The following is a 16102-nucleotide window of genomic DNA, read 5'->3' as shown; positions in this document are numbered from 1 at the left end:
GAATTTGCAACGTACTTGTATGTTGAAGGTCGATTTGGGTTAGGTAGTGATCAACGTATATGTAAATATTGTTACAACAAATTAGAAGAGAACAAAATGCCTGCTAGAGCAGTGCATAATGAGTTGGAGTTAGTAGCTATTCCGCAGGAGCTGGCCAAATTGAATACATATGAGTCGGTTCTAATTCAATCTGTTCATCCTTTTCAAACTATAATTCGGATGGAGCCTAAAACAGGTTAACTGCCACCAACAGACTTGCAAAGAGGGTTGAAAGGAAGAGTGGTGTACTTACCTTTGGATTTTAAGAAAAACATTGAAACTATTGCTGGAGAGAAAGAGGAAGATGAGGCAGTAGTTATTTTAGTAAATGGTGTACCCAAAAAGACTCGGAAAATATGGCAAGAATTTGTGGATGTTAATAAAGTTGAAAAGGCTACCTTATATCTTATAGAGAACAATATTTATTTAAAAAAATGTAAATGTGGATACAGGTAATACGTTTAGATGATTTTGAAATTTCAAGTGGTCAAACAGAGAAAGTGGACAAGTCAAGGACTGAAGAGATTTATGAACATTATATAATATGTCCTTTGCATTCAAAAGAAGTGATGGGAAGTAGCATTGAGTTATTTCAAATGAAAAAAGCACAGGGAACTCCAATGAGTGTATGGGAGAAAAGCTTGGAAGCTCGTGGTTTTCCACAGTTTTTCCTACTGGAGAAGGTGGACGATATGATGACTGACTTATACGGATTCCAGCTTCAGAATATCGGTAGGGGTGGGCGGAATTTGCGCTATCGCGTTACGCAAATCTTCGCGAAAACGTCAAAAATCTCCGCAAACACGCGGAAATATTGCGAAGACGCGGACGTGCTTGTACCGCCTGTTCGCAATGTTTTGTGCGTGATCGCGTTGGAAATGTGTGGCCAACTTACCCATGCGGTCGCTAATGGGCGCGGCCATCTTGTTTTCACTTGTCCCGCCCACTTGCGATGCCATTTCCTGTTCCGGGTCGTGCAATGCATGCTCGTGCCCGTTCGCGATAAGTATTTCCTGTTCGGGAATGCGTATTACGGGTACGCGACGCCTTTTGCGTGCTCAGGGGGAAAATATCTTGTGAACTTGCCAATGCGATCGCAATGGGCGCGGCCATCTTGTTTTTCACTCTATTGCTATGGTTGTGGGGCCTGCTTTTCAATCCTCCCTCTATCTTTTCAATCCTTTGTTTCTGAAACTCTTTTTTGATCTTTTTTATTTATTATCTCTCTCTATTTTCCTGATTCTATATTTTTTGTTTTTGTCTTCTTTTTGTGTGTTTTTTAACTACTTTTTCACTCTTTTTCTAGTACTTGCTTTTTTCCTTTCTTTTACTTATTTTTTTAATTTTTACCTTTTCTTTTCTGCCCCCCGCCTACTCCAGAACCATGGCAAAGGGCCACAGCAGGGCTCATCATCGCATCCAGAGCCACGACCAACTTTCTTGCGGAATGCGGCGCACACAAGGGGTGCAGGCATGGGCCTTATTTGGGGAGGTGGAGTTGGCTGCACTGGTTTTTTTTGTGCAGTGCCACCTCCCCTTAACCCTGGCAGCAGGCGGCAGGCCTGGGTCCGGGTACGGGCTCTGGGAGCATCGGCAGCGGTGGGGAAAGGTGCGCTGGTCAGTGTTTCGCTGCTCTGGTGTCCGGCGCAGCCAGAACCATTTGACGCACCGGTGGTCCGATATCCTGGACCAGGAGCAGAACCTGCTGGACCTGCTAGGAGTGGAGGTCCCGGGTCTTGGTGAGTAGATATTTTTTCCGACCAGCTAGAATGCTGCTGCTTACATTACAGGTAAATTACATTTAAAAGTCTACTGTGATTGTTATGACACAGGTGCTCTGCTCTTCTAATCTTATTTGCAACTTTGCGTTTGCGCTCGTTTTGCGTGATTATGTAAGTGTTTATTTTAGAAAACTTAAGTTAGGTAATGCTAGAGTGACTCTAGTCCTTCCTTTGTCCTGTCACTAAGAGATAGGGGTGGATTGATACTTAGGTTTAGTTACTTATTATGAGTTTCTAATTTTTTAGTGGTCAGCGTGACGCCCCCTCTGTTACGTCACGTGCTGCTGAGTGCTGCTAGTGCTTACCCCAGTCCTTAGTAGAACCTTTTGTAGTTTGTTCAGTGAGTGGTAATAGGCTTAGCACTAGCAGAACATCAGCATCAACCAACCAACAATTTGGTGTATGCAAAAATGTAGGCATGTGTCCTCCATTTATGCATTTTTGAGGACTAAAAGAAGGGGAAATGCTTACCTAATGTACACTTGGCACACCTGAAATAGGTGGGCTAGGTCAGGTGGTACGTACTACTTAGGCTTAGTTAGTATTCTGGAATCAGAATGAAACACTGGATTAGTGTTGATAAATAATAACTAGTCTGTCCGCAAATCCCCCGATACTACTTGTCGACCAGATTAGATAGGTCAATTTTATTGCAATTTTTGTTTACATAAATGTTTTTTTGACAATCTTTTAAAAATATTTTATTTGTTTCACACCAATCATCAATGTTTGTCTCTTTCTTTCTTATATCTTTCATGATCAGCACCCAGGGGCAAGAAGACGGGGTCAGAGTCGGCGGGAGCAGATCAACAACACCAAGGACAGGAGGACCAGAACGAGGGCTCTTCCGCTGGCCCCAGTAAGTCTTCCTGTTTTTAATATTAATAATTCTCATTCACTAACTTTTACTGCACCATATTTTTTCCGAACTATTGTTTCCGTTTCCTAATACTATTTTTTACCAACAATTATCCCTCGATCTAGACTATCTGTTTCTAAATTCTTGTTATCCCTGCCTCTAACTGCCTCTGCCATGACTCTCTGTACTACTTCTATTAGTCTGTCTGTAGCTAAGCTTGCCCAGTTGGCCACTCTTTATTTAAAAGGCTTTAAATAAACCTCAGATTCACCAGTAGCTCTAGCCATTGAGTCCAGTCCTTTGGGTTGTCCTTTTGTACTCCTTCTAGTCTTCTTAATCTTGAGGCTTTATTAATCTGGATGTTTTTTGACAATTCCCACCAACAAAATGCCCAACCAGATTTTACTATTTTGATAGGATAGGACATACTACTACTGTTGTAGGGATTTTGCACAGACAGAACTTTGCACAAGAAAATAGGATTTTGGTGATGGGAGGTTGGACCTTCCTCACACCTCAATCAGAACAGAACAGAACCCACCCCAATCCCCTGCCCGACTAGTTATAGTAGTGTTTCATTACTATTAGCTCTCTGAACCCCCCCAAGATACCCAATGAGTAGACAACCCAGAACATAACACTCCCAACCTCTCAGTCGTGGAAGCAATGCACATGCACACACTTCCTTTTGCTTGCTCACTTGTGTAAGTTTTAAAACGTTGAGCACTGTTTTTAAAGCACTTCATGGGAGTGGTCCAGACTACCTGCAGAATCAATTAAAGTGGTAAACACCCACAAGAAATCTACATTCTTCAGGTGCTAAAACGGTGACGGTCCCAAAGATAAAAAAGGTTTCCTGGGGAGGCCGAAGATTTGTTTTCGGGGCAGCTAAGGTGTGGAATGATCTCCCGGCTCAGCTTAGAAATAAGCCGGATCTGTTGTCCTTCAGTCAGAAGGGCATTAAAAACCTGGTTGTTTACTCATTAAAACTGCTCAATTAATTGGTCTGACTCTTCTTGGTAATTGGTCAGTAGGAATAGGTAATCAGCGCCAGGACACCCCAGGGTAACCGTTGCGCTTTACAAATTAATTAACATAACATAACATAACATCCACACCAAATACCACCGAGTCTATGTAAGTTCAAACTTTTTTTATTTGCAACTGACAAGCATTTCTCAGTCGTGACAAAAGTGTAGCATTTTTATGGATAAGCAATATGGACTAACACCAGAACTCCATAACAAAGTGACTTGTTTTGTTTGACCTTGTACGCAGCGCTTAGACAGTAGCAGTATGAGCTCATGTGGGCTCAAAGGCGTCTTTATACAACAAGCTGCGAGGTAACGACGCGTGTGCAAAAATAAAAGACACAAGCGTAAAATGGTTGCATGGCTCGGGCTAACTAAGCAAAGAATAGAATGACCTTAGGGACCATATAACTACTAGTGTCTACTCTACTACTACCTGATTTGTACTAGTGATGTATGTTGTATATGTATGTATTACTATTAACTCATTTTTCAATCTTGCTTGTGAAAAATAGGGGGAGGTGTATATGACACCTAAAAAATGTGTAATGTTTTTTCAAGGCGCACTACCAACCACCAGTGCTGGGGCCAGCGGCGAAGACGACACGGCTGCTGATGGAGGAGAGGATGCAACAGTTGCAGGAGAAGCTGCAGGGGTTGAGCCATCAGCAGTGGCGGGCGGTGGTAAGTTAGATTCCTAATCCTTACTTATTGACATTACACTCACTGGAAGGGCGTACTGTATACTGTAGAGTTGAGACTTACTAAGTAAGAAGTTGTTGTGAATGGTTGAAGACACCCTTTACTTAGCATTAGTAAAAGCATTAGCGATGGGAGTGTTGAATAACCAATAGCCTCTTCTATCTGATTTCAACTCAGCTTTGAACGTTTTATGGAGAAGATTAAAAGTCAGATCAGATGACCTTGATGGATGGGTTGAACGAAAAAGGTAAGAAGAGTGGAAGGAAGAAGGACGGGCGAGATTTAATTTTTATGAATGGCAGAGAAGGATACGTGGGATGCATGCATGCATAGGTGGCTGATAGGAATCAGATGCATGGTTGGTTGAATGCATGAAACTCCCACAAATGTTAAAGTCCAAGAAAGTGGGAGTATAGATACATACCACAAATGTTATGTACTGTGCTTGCTAGTGCTACCGTGCCACTATATGTAGAATTAATTTGTCTTACTGCTTTGCTAAGAGTATATTTTACAAAAGTCTTGTTTTTACTTCTTGATATATAGCTACTCCTTCCAAGGGTAAAGCTGACAGGAAGTATTGGCAGCCAAGGCCCGGCGCCGGAAGCTGGAGGTCAAACAGCGTGAATACCGTTGGCTGCTGGTTCTGGAAGAGGAGGAGGTGGCAGCAGCTGCAGCCTCCTCCAATGCCCTGGGCCCCAGCCATCGCCCTCCAGTGGTACGGCACCACCATCTGGCAGCCGCCAGCCGCCGCCCCTCCATCAGTGCTGCCCCCCCCCATGGATGCAACTGTCGCGCATTGAAGCGCCGAGTTGCCCACCTAAAGGAGCAAGTACGTGTACTCCAGAGTCAAACCCGCCGAACATAAGACCCTGTTCATTGCCCCTTTTTTATTTATTCTTTTGGTGGGTGGGAATCGGGCGTTGGGTATTCTCTTTTAATTGGACAATTGGACATTATGTTGGACTTTTTCTTTACGGACATTGGTTGGGGTTAGGGAGAGGGGTGGGTCAGGTGTTGTGGTTTACATAGTTTATTTTTGTTAGGGTATTAAATAATATATTTCTACTTTACATACGATGTTATTAATGTTTTCTGGGTGGGGTTACTGTTTTACATCACACTGTTTCCTTGCTGTTGCAGGGTCGCCCACAGCCATTGTTTGATTTTAATAATTGGCTGACTTTGTAAGACACAAACAGATAGATGCGGCACCCCTCACTGAGTGACTTGTCCTACTAGTACTGTCAGTCTCTTCTACCCTAGGCATTCTGCAACTGGACTCAAAGGGGTGTGTGAAATTGAATTAATGAAAACATGTCCATTATTAATTATGCCTCCCCAAACTTCTCTTACCTTTGCTTGATGTTTAACTTAGGCACAGCGATGGCTGCATGATGATGATGGTTTTCTTTCCTAGCATGCCATGGTTGTGGTGGTAGTAGTAGTAGTAGACACTTGCAGCAGCATTTGCAAAAAAAGAAAATGAGACAGTCAGTAGCCTGAGAGAGACTCTTCGAGGAGTAGTAGAATGAAGTACAGTACAGAACTTACTGCCAAACAATAATATGTAAAAATACAACAAAACTTAATGGTGGTGGGGATAGCCTAGTAGTACACAGAGTTATAAACTCTAGTTGTGTCGAGTCACTTGACTAGGCCTACAGTACACTGGACACACGCGTAACTGTTAGTCCTGTGTAGGAGGATGACAACAAATCCCTTAATCCAATCAATGCCAGCAATTAATGCTGATGTATTAGGTTACTTTGGTAAACAAATTACCTCACAAATATACTGCTCATGGGTGGGCAAGCAGAAGGAGATCCCCGCCCTGCCTTGAAATTTAAGTACTGTTGCTTTTGCCACATCTGCCCCAGCAAGCATGTGATAAATTATTGGTGTACATTTAATTTAGTCATACCTCAATAAGTCACACAGCCCGGAGGAAGAGGGTTAGGGTTTGTTGAAGGGTTGGGTAGGGGGGTTTGGGGAAAGGTTTGAGAAAGAAAAACAGTACGCATGGACAAACAACAAATGACAGAATCTTTGTAGACTACCATATCCGTATCAATATGTTAAGGGAGAAAAAGGAAATGCATGCATGATGATGATAAGGAGACCCGGATTACATACAGTTTGTGTACAGTGTTACCGGGCTTACGTTTACAGATAGCAAAGAACATTTTTAAATATCTGTAGGGATGAATTATAAACAGAGAGCAAACCTAATGATAATAATAACAACAAGAACACACTGTTGTAATGATTGTAGACAAACAAATGAGTAGAATTATTTAAAAGATGATGAAAGTTGATACTGTTACTGTGTTATCCTGGTCAAATGGGGAGTTGAATCTCAGCATTCCTCTTGGTCCTCCCTTCCCTGGATGCTCTGTCCATCAATCTTAGGTGACGCCACTGCTTGCCTGGCAGATGTAGATTCATTGGTAAGGTAAGTGTGCATTGTTTGCCCAAGTATAGCACAGGGTAAGGCCCGGCCTGTAATTGTAGATGGAATAATAAAAGGGATATTGAGAAACCAAGTTGAAAAAAATGCACAAGTTATGGTGTAGTGCAACAAGAACACTTTCCGAGGCGGCATGGATGCATCATCTCTACTCTAGTCTGTTTCCAGCATTAACCTACAACACCAACAGGACATGGCAGGCCAACGGTGACGGCACCCTTTGCACAGACAATGCAGGCCTGTTGCAAAAAAAACACTGCCTGCCTACAAAATGGCCACCAGCCTCATTGCCAGGCCCACTACAAGAAGCCTAGGCCACAAAGGAATCCCATGCAGGCCTATATATGGCAAAAGCAGCACACTAATAACTCCCACCAGAAAAGGCCACCAGCCACATGGACACTCATAAATCATAAGCAACAAGCAGGAGGCCTGGGAAACAATGAACTGACAAAAGGCCTATAAAAGATGCCAGGCAAAAGATGCATGCTAAACCACACTGCTTTGGGTTTTAAATGCAATAAAGTGCAAAAATGAAAATCCAATGGACAAAACAATGTCTGCAGGGTGCGCACCAACACACCAGGCACACACAACAAAGGCATTTCTTTAACACACACCCAAAAACAGAAATACCCCCCAAAAACACATTTTCCAACTCAATCCAATGCCACCCATGCCCTAAATGATGTTTGAAAAACATTCAACACACACCAAAGGAACAGTTGCTTCATCATGCACCCACCCATGACAAGCTCTGGGCCTACTGGCTACCCCCACAATTTAAAAAAAATAATGATAAGTACAAAAATTGTAGTTGCAGCAACTGCAATGCCCCCAATCAAACAGACACAACACCAACTTCCTCGTAAAATATCAAATTCAAAAGTCCTCAAATCCAATGATAATGATGCAGCAGACACAAAGAGTGATACTTCCAGCTCAAAATCCAAAGGCAGAATGAACAGGTGATGGACAAAGCACTGGGAGGAGCCTGCTGGACAGGAACAGGAAGTTGGAGACTCTGTGGCACTTCCTCCCTCTCCCCCCAAAAAGTTTTTTCTTAAAAAAGGATTCCTTGCACAAAAAAGGACTGCTAAATGTCAATCAGAGGAGTTTTTTTCATCGAAATCATCATTTGCAGAAGGTTTTATGCTGCTAGAGACAATATTCTTTTCCAGATTGAAAATTTGGCGTGTTCGCAATCGCGAGCTTCACCACACTTCTGCCGGATGTCGATGGCGCATCCAAAATGACGTGTTCGCGATCTCATGCTCTCTGTTGCGGTGGAGATTGATGTGTTCGCGACCTCACACTCTCTCTCGCCGTGGAAAATGACGTGTCTGCGATCTCAGACTCTCGCGGTTTCTGATGGCGAGATGAATGACGTGATTGCGAACTCTCGCGGGATAGCGCTATCAACATCTCGTGGAGCACGCGAACGGATTGGAAAACTCGTCGGCGAATGCGGGGATCACGGTAAGGCGATCGCACTTGCAAGAACGCATTTTCAAAGCGCGAACATGAAAAAAATCTTCGCGACGCTGCAAATCTCGGAACTTTTTGCATTTTCGCACTCTCCGTGGAACGCGAAAATGTCAAAATATCGCAGATTCCGCAAGTGGAATGGAACTTGACGCCCACCCTTAAATATCAGTCAACAAGATTATATTCTGAAGATCCTAGATTTCAACAGTGCATTACACACATATTTCACCTTTTGTTTGAAAGTGATCTGTCTTCTCTCTCGTATGCACTGAATCATATACTTAAAACTGGAGTTCATGAATCACTTCTTTCTGCAAAAGAATTTGTGGAGAAAGTTCAAGAAACAGATGAAAATTTAGGAGCACAATTAATCAATTTGATGGCATGTCAATGTGGAACAAATGAGTATTGGTATCGTCGTCATGGAGAACTCAAGTGTATGTTATGGAACTTAGGTACAGCAACATGGTTTGTCACACTTAGCTGTGTAGAGTATGCATGGGAAGATTTGCTTGAGTTTTTAAGAGAAGCAAATTCTAATATAAAAAATGTTGAAATAAAGACTCCTGGTGAATTGTGTTCATTGGATCCTGTAAATGTGTGCAGATATTTTAATCATAAGTTTCACGGTATGATGTCTTTTATCTGTAATAAAAAGAATCCTCCTCTTGGAGAAGTTCTTTTGGAGAAGGGAGTATCAGGCAAGAGGTGCACCTCATATACATATGCTAGTATGGATCAAGGATGCACCTACATTTGGAAATGATTCTGATGAAACAGTATTGTCTTTCATCGAACAGTATGTGACATGTGAGATTCCAAGAGAAGGAGGAGATAGAAGCTTGAGACAGCAAGTTTTACGTTTCCAAAGTCACTGTTGTGGAAAGTATTGCAGAAGAAAATACAAGTCTATAGGAAACTCTTATACTAAATGTCGGTTTGGTTTTCCCCGTCCAGTCATTTGTAAAGGAAGAGTACATTCTTTTTTTTTTCTGTGAGGCACACAATAACTCCGAAATCTCCAAAGAATACCTACAACTTAAAAAGAACAGAAGTTTCAAAGTATATCAATGACTACAATCCAGTCATTTTAAAAATGTGTAATGTGAACATGGACATCCAGTATGTTGCGGATAACTCAATTGCTGTTGCACGTTATGTTACATCGTACATAACAAAATCTGAAAAAACAGAGATGAAACAAATGTGGGAAGAAGTTGCACAAGAGAATAGTCTTAGCAAAAAATTGTACAGCTTTAGTTTGAAAATGCTTTCCCACCGAGAAATTGGATCGTATGAATGTCCAGACCGCTTGTGTTCTTCAAGTTTATACTCAAAGTCACGAGGAATCATAAGGGTAAGTTTAGGTCTTGCCTGCAAGCGAAATAGAGTGTTGAAATCATCGGAAGAAATTGAACAATTAAGTGCAAATAAGCCCGATAGTTTAGACATTCTTAAAAGTAATATGTTGGACACATGCTATCCGAAAAGGAGTCAACATCTGGAACAGCTATGTCTGTATGAAGTACTTCAACATTACAGCTTCAAAAGAAATGATAAAGAGAAGTTAAAAGAAGGAAAGTTTGCAGTAGTTGGATGTCATGGTTGTTTAGTAAAACATGCAAAGGGTAATCTTATAAACCACAAGAAACTTAGTTGTGAAACTCCAGATAAGCGAGAATTTTACTATTTAGCACTTCTGCAGCTGTTTAAACCATGGCGTAGTGAAAGTGAATTACTTGGAGAGTTTGACTGCTACGAAGATTCTTTTAATGCTTGTAAAGATAGCATTCGATGTCCAATTTTCCCTACATATTTAAAAATGTTGAATGATGAAGTTGAACAGGACAAGACTATTATAGCTGAAATAGCTCATGAAAGTTATCAAGATAGTCAAAGTAGTGGTCCATGTAGTCAAGATCCTCTTGGACAACCAATGCTGGAAAATGAAGCAGCTGTTTGCTATACATGAAGTCAAAATTGCAATGCAACAAGCACACAAGGAGAATATAACATTGGAAAAGTTAGAAGAACAAGTAAATGTTAAACAGAAAGAAATATATGTACAAGTGAGAGGACGGATAGAACATGGTTTGTTGCATGAAAAAAAAGAATGTCTGTGTTCATCTTTTAAACCTCTTCTGATGTACATCAGTGATCAAGCTGGGACAGGTAAAAGTTTTTTAATTAAAGTTTTGACCAGTTATCTTAAAAAACTACTGGTTCACATTTATGTTGTGTGGTAACAGCTCCAACAGGGTTAGCTGCACACAATGTTAAAGGAGTTACTTTGCATAGATTGTTGATGTTACCAGTGGAGCATGATAATAAATTAGAATATCAGAAGTTGTCTGGAGAAGCTCCTTATGAAGGGTCAAGAGTGCTGAAGAAAATGAAATTTTTAATTATTAATGAGGTGAGCATGGTCTCAAACTTAATGCTTGCTTTTGTACACTTAAGAATGCAACAGGTATTAAAAACAGATTACGACATTCTCTTTGGGGGAAAACATTTAATTGTATTTGGAGATCTGCTACAACTAACCCCTGTAAAAGGAGAACCAGTGTTTAAAACTCTTCTACATGAAGACACTAAGAAATCTTTGGGAAATATTGGAAATGTGAATCTGTGGTTACATTTTGAATATAAAGAACTCACTCAGAATATGCAACAAGCAAGAGATGAAGATAATAGAAAAATTGTAAAAGATGTAAGAATTGGTGTTCTAAGCAAACATGGTAAACAGGCTTTTCAAAGTCGTCTACTAAAGAACTTGTTTACAAATGAAAACACACCAGCAGAAGTAATGTACAAGAAAATGAAAGAAAAAAGTCTATGGTTTGCTTAATGCCTACAGTGGAAGAGTGTTATACATTTGATAGAGAGCTTATGAAATTGTAAAATCAAGAAATAGTTCACATTTAAGCTATTGATAAAATAGAGCATCAAGGGATAACAATTGTTCTTTCAGAAAAACTACAAACTAAATTGGATTCTTTGGAAAAGTCTGTATCAAAAACTGCTGGCTTAGAATTTTTTTTAGGTGTATGTTTAAACTGTCAGGTAATTTTGAAGCGTAATCTGAATGTAGAAGAAGGTTTAGTGAATGGAGCAATGGGGAAAGTTGTTGAATTTGTGAAATATCAAAATAGAAATGGAATTGAATTTTTGAAAGTTAAATTTGATCAGATTGCAGAGGTAAGACAGATTGCACGTTCTGCGCACATTTTTTGCTTGTAAAAGACTTGTATGGTCGTAGAAAACAGTTTCCCTTCTGTTTAGCATATGCAATAACTATTCACAAATCACAAGGTTTAAGTGTAGATAATGCTTTGGTAAATGTTGGAAAAACTGTGTTTAAAGAGGGAATGGTATGTTGCATTATCTCGAGTTAGAACGCTGTCTGGTATGTATTTTATTGATTTTGATGAGAACAAGGTTAGTGCTGATGTTAATTGTGTACGAGAATATAATCGTTTGAGAAGGCTTTATGCTCCCCATTCAGGTGAATATCCTATTTATGAGAAACGTGTTGTGTGATCAAAATGCAAATATGTTGAAGAGCTAAATATGGTTGAAAAGCAGAAAGAAAATCAACAGAAAAGAAAAGATGTAAAGAAGCGGAAAATACAAACAAGTGATGATGTTGTTGGATACCAATTAGAAAATGCTTCTGGTGTCAGCTGCTATGGTAATGTCATTCTAAATGTTATATTTTATCTTGAAGATGTTTGTGGTGAAATTATGGAAAGTCAGGAAAAAACTTTATGCTCGGCACTCTACACTTTATTTCAAGAATTGAGATCTGATAGAAGTAAGATTCATTCTGCTTCTGGTATTCGCCAACTTTTGGATACATGTACTGGATCTTTAATGTTCTGTGCTAATATACAGCAAGATGCACATGAATTGCTGATGTTATGCTTGGAGTACTAGAAGATGAAGGAATTCAGATTGAGAGTTTATTTGGACTCAGTTACAAATGGTAACATAAATGTGAAGAGTGTTTATTATCTTCAAGGACTATAGTTGACAGAGAATGATATTTATATTTAACAATACCTGACTGCAAATCTGTACCATTTTCCAAATTAGTAAAAGAAGCTGATCATGAGATGATGTGTTCTCATTGTAAATCAAGAATGCTATCTGCATTATGCCTAGAAAAATATGGAAAATATTTGATTATAATGCTGCAACGCTGTCGACCAAATGGAAGAAAAGTGGAAACCAAAATTAAAAATGTTGTTGCTAATCAAGTATCTACTTCTGGAAGAACTTTTGCAACAGTTGCTATTGTTTTCCATGCTGGAAGTACTACTACAAGTGGACATTGTACATTTGTTTAAAGTATAATAATGGTTGGAGTCACTGTAATGATACACACTTGGAAATGAAACCGAGATTACCTTATGAATTACCCAACTCATACTTAATTTTTCTGAAACAAAGATTTTAGATACACTATTATACTTTAATGGGAAGGTGTAGAGATCTTTAAGGAATTCATACTGGATGCTTTCAAAGCGAAATTTTTGATACATTATCTGGCGTATTGGGAAAATGTGCAAAGAAACTACATAAGATCTTTATCGGAGTAAAAGGTAAGCTTTGAGCATTTGAAGTACTATTGGATGTGTTATTTGTGTTGCTTTTGTATTATATTTGTGAGAATTAGGGATTTGTTTTTTTTTTAACAATCTAGTTGATTGTTTTTTTCCCCTGCTGTTTATGATGAAACTACACTGGCATCACTGTGAATAGTGAAGTTAACCTCTTCGACGCGCTTGACGGAACGGTTCCGTCATGCACGTCGGTTGGGCTGTGCTTATGACGGAACCGTTCCGTCATGGCCCTGCCCGCGCACGGAATCTTCAGCGTGGCGCGGAAATCCGCGCCGCGCTGAAGGGGTTAAGTAGTTGCTGATGACAGCAAAAAAAGGGAGAAAAATTGTTATCTGAATGTTAAATTTTTTTGTATTATTTACAAAACTCATTGTAATTTGTGAACTGTATTACGTTACATAGTACTTTTGCAGTTTATTTTATGTAGTTGAAAAGTTAGAAAAAATAGTATTAATGACAAATACACAATAGTAGTTCGATATTTAAAAAACCTTTGAAATTCATTGAAAAAAACATGGGTTTCAGAGACGTTATACTTAGAAATTAGCATTAAAAAAACCTTCGAAATTCACTGAAAAAACCATAGGTTTTACAGACGTTATAGTTAGGAATAAGCATTTAAGAAACCTTAGAAATTCACTGAATAAACCATTCATTTGAGATGTCATCAGTGATGTCATCAGTGATGTCACTGACCATGTCATGAGTGATGTAATATGTGACATCATCAGCAGTGCATTGCGGGCACGCGAGTTATAGTTAGCTCAACTAACTATAACAGGTGAATTTCTCTGGTTTTATATGAGTTAAATGTCCAACTAACTATAACATCCCTGAAACCTATGTTTTTTTTCAGTGAATCTATATATACACAATATATATATCCGGAGTACAAATTAATTGTACTAGATATAACGAGCCTATATACTCGGATCCAGCATGAACATGGTCTTGAAGCAGTGGCACATTTCTTGAAGAAGAAACCTTTGAAGTTCACTGAACATAATGAAATGATTCTTCAATTCACAGAATTCTGTCAAAAAAATAACATTTTTGTCTTTGGCGAGGATTTTTACCGTCAGATCTCTGGTACGGCGATGGGCACCTGCTTCGCCCCCAGCTACGCGAATTTATTCGTGGGCTGGTGGGAGGAGCAGGTGTCCAGAACGCCTGGTGATATCAATATGGGAAGAGTTATCTCTTGGTATCGTTATATAGACGATCTATGTATAATCTGGGATGGATCAGTAGAATTGGCCAAAGAATTTATCCGGAATTTGAATAGGAATGTAGTGATTTTGGAATTTAGTGGTGAAATCAGTTCTGAAACAGTGAATTTTTTGGATCTTAAAGTGAGTGTTACTGATAACAAACTACATGTGTCACTGTATCGTAAACCAACGGCCGGAAATTCGTTATTGCATGCGGCAAGCAACCATCCACCAAGGCTGGGTAAGAGCATCCCCTATGGGGATTTTTTGAGATTGAAACGCAATAGCACCAGGGAAGTGGATTTTGAAGAAGCTGCACAAGCCAGTGTTATTAGATTTTCGATCAGAGGCTACAATAGGGATTTCCTGGACATAACCCTTAATAAGGTTAGGAATATGTCCAGAGAAAGCCTCCTTACCAAAGAGAAGAAGACGAAAGATGAGATGGGGGCAAGTAAATTTAGGATGACAACTACCTTTTCAAGCGATGCCAATGAACTGAGAATTATTATAAGGAAAAATTGGCATATCTTGAGAACAGATAACATCATAGGTCTGGACATTCCACCGACCCCTTTTCTAACTTTTAGAAAGGCTAGATCACTAAAAGATAGTCTTGTCCAAAGCCATTTATACATCAAACCTTACACAGGGGGGACCTTAAGGGAGCTTAAAGGTTTCTACCCTTGTGGTAAATGTAAGACCTGTGTGAGTAGCAAAAGGACATTTACATATCAGGTAACTGGTCTTAAGAAGCCCAAGTATATAAAAAAGTTTCTCACATGTAACAGCGCATATGTGGTATACTGTCTTGAATGCCCATGTGGACTGTGTTATATTGGCAGCACTATTCACCCCGTGAAAATACGAATTTTAGAACAGATGAGGGCAATAGCAAAAAATGATGTAACTTATTCAGTGGCAAGACACTTCTCTGAGAAACATGATAGCAACAGGGAGCTGTTGCGATATTATGGGCTAGACCAGATCCTTTTGAATATAAGGGGAGGTGACAGGATTAAGCAGTTGCGTAGATTAGAATCAAGATACATCATTGATCTGGGAACTAAGATACCTAAAGGAATGAATGTAGGGGAAGAATTAGCAGTTCATTTAGGTGATTAAATTCATTTGGAATAAGTGGTTCTATGATTACCCAATATAACCATGAAGTCAGATTTATGTACCTTTTTATGGCCTTTTGTATGGTATGTTATGGTATGGTCCACGGCATAATATGAGAGACTACACTTCAGGAACCGCAGCGATATACGGCGTGATTAGTTTGATCCCGTGAAAATTGAAAATGATATGTAATGGATTTCAATTTTGCTTTCAAATAATGTGATTGACACGTATTTTGTTAAAGTTACATATTCTTTGTTGTAAATAACTTAGCAATGTCCATAATTATTGCTTTTGGATATCGGGATTGATTTGGAGGTTATATACCCCAATATGGCGCCTGAACATGAAATTTAAGTGGTCCTTCTTTAATTTCCTATGAGAAACGCATCATGTGACCTTTTACGTATTTTTTAAAAGTCTGCCGCTTTTTGACGCGCAATTTGTAAACAACAATTTGTAAACATTAGACTAAGGCGTCAGCCGAAACGCGTCATGTTAACAGATAAGCGGATGAATTAAAAGTAACTTTGGAGAAAAACCCTGCAAGTGCTTTCTTTACACCATAAAGGAGAAGGGAGTGAGCACGTATATATATATGCTACCCATGCAATGCAATAAAGCCAGTGATTTCTACGTTGGGCTTCACTTCTTTTGTGTGTTTTGGTGTTCCAATTCACGGGTCGCTCCATGCTCGTGTCCGTGAAGCCGCCCTGCAGGGATGGGGGCCCCTTTGCTTGGAGAACATTTTCTTGGATTTATATATATTAT

This window comes from Triturus cristatus, chromosome 5_2 (genome assembly GCF_964204655.1).
Source record: "Triturus cristatus chromosome 5_2, aTriCri1.1, whole genome shotgun sequence".
Taxonomy (NCBI): Eukaryota; Metazoa; Chordata; class Amphibia; order Caudata; family Salamandridae; genus Triturus; species Triturus cristatus.
This window is presented reverse-complemented; position numbering follows the sequence as displayed.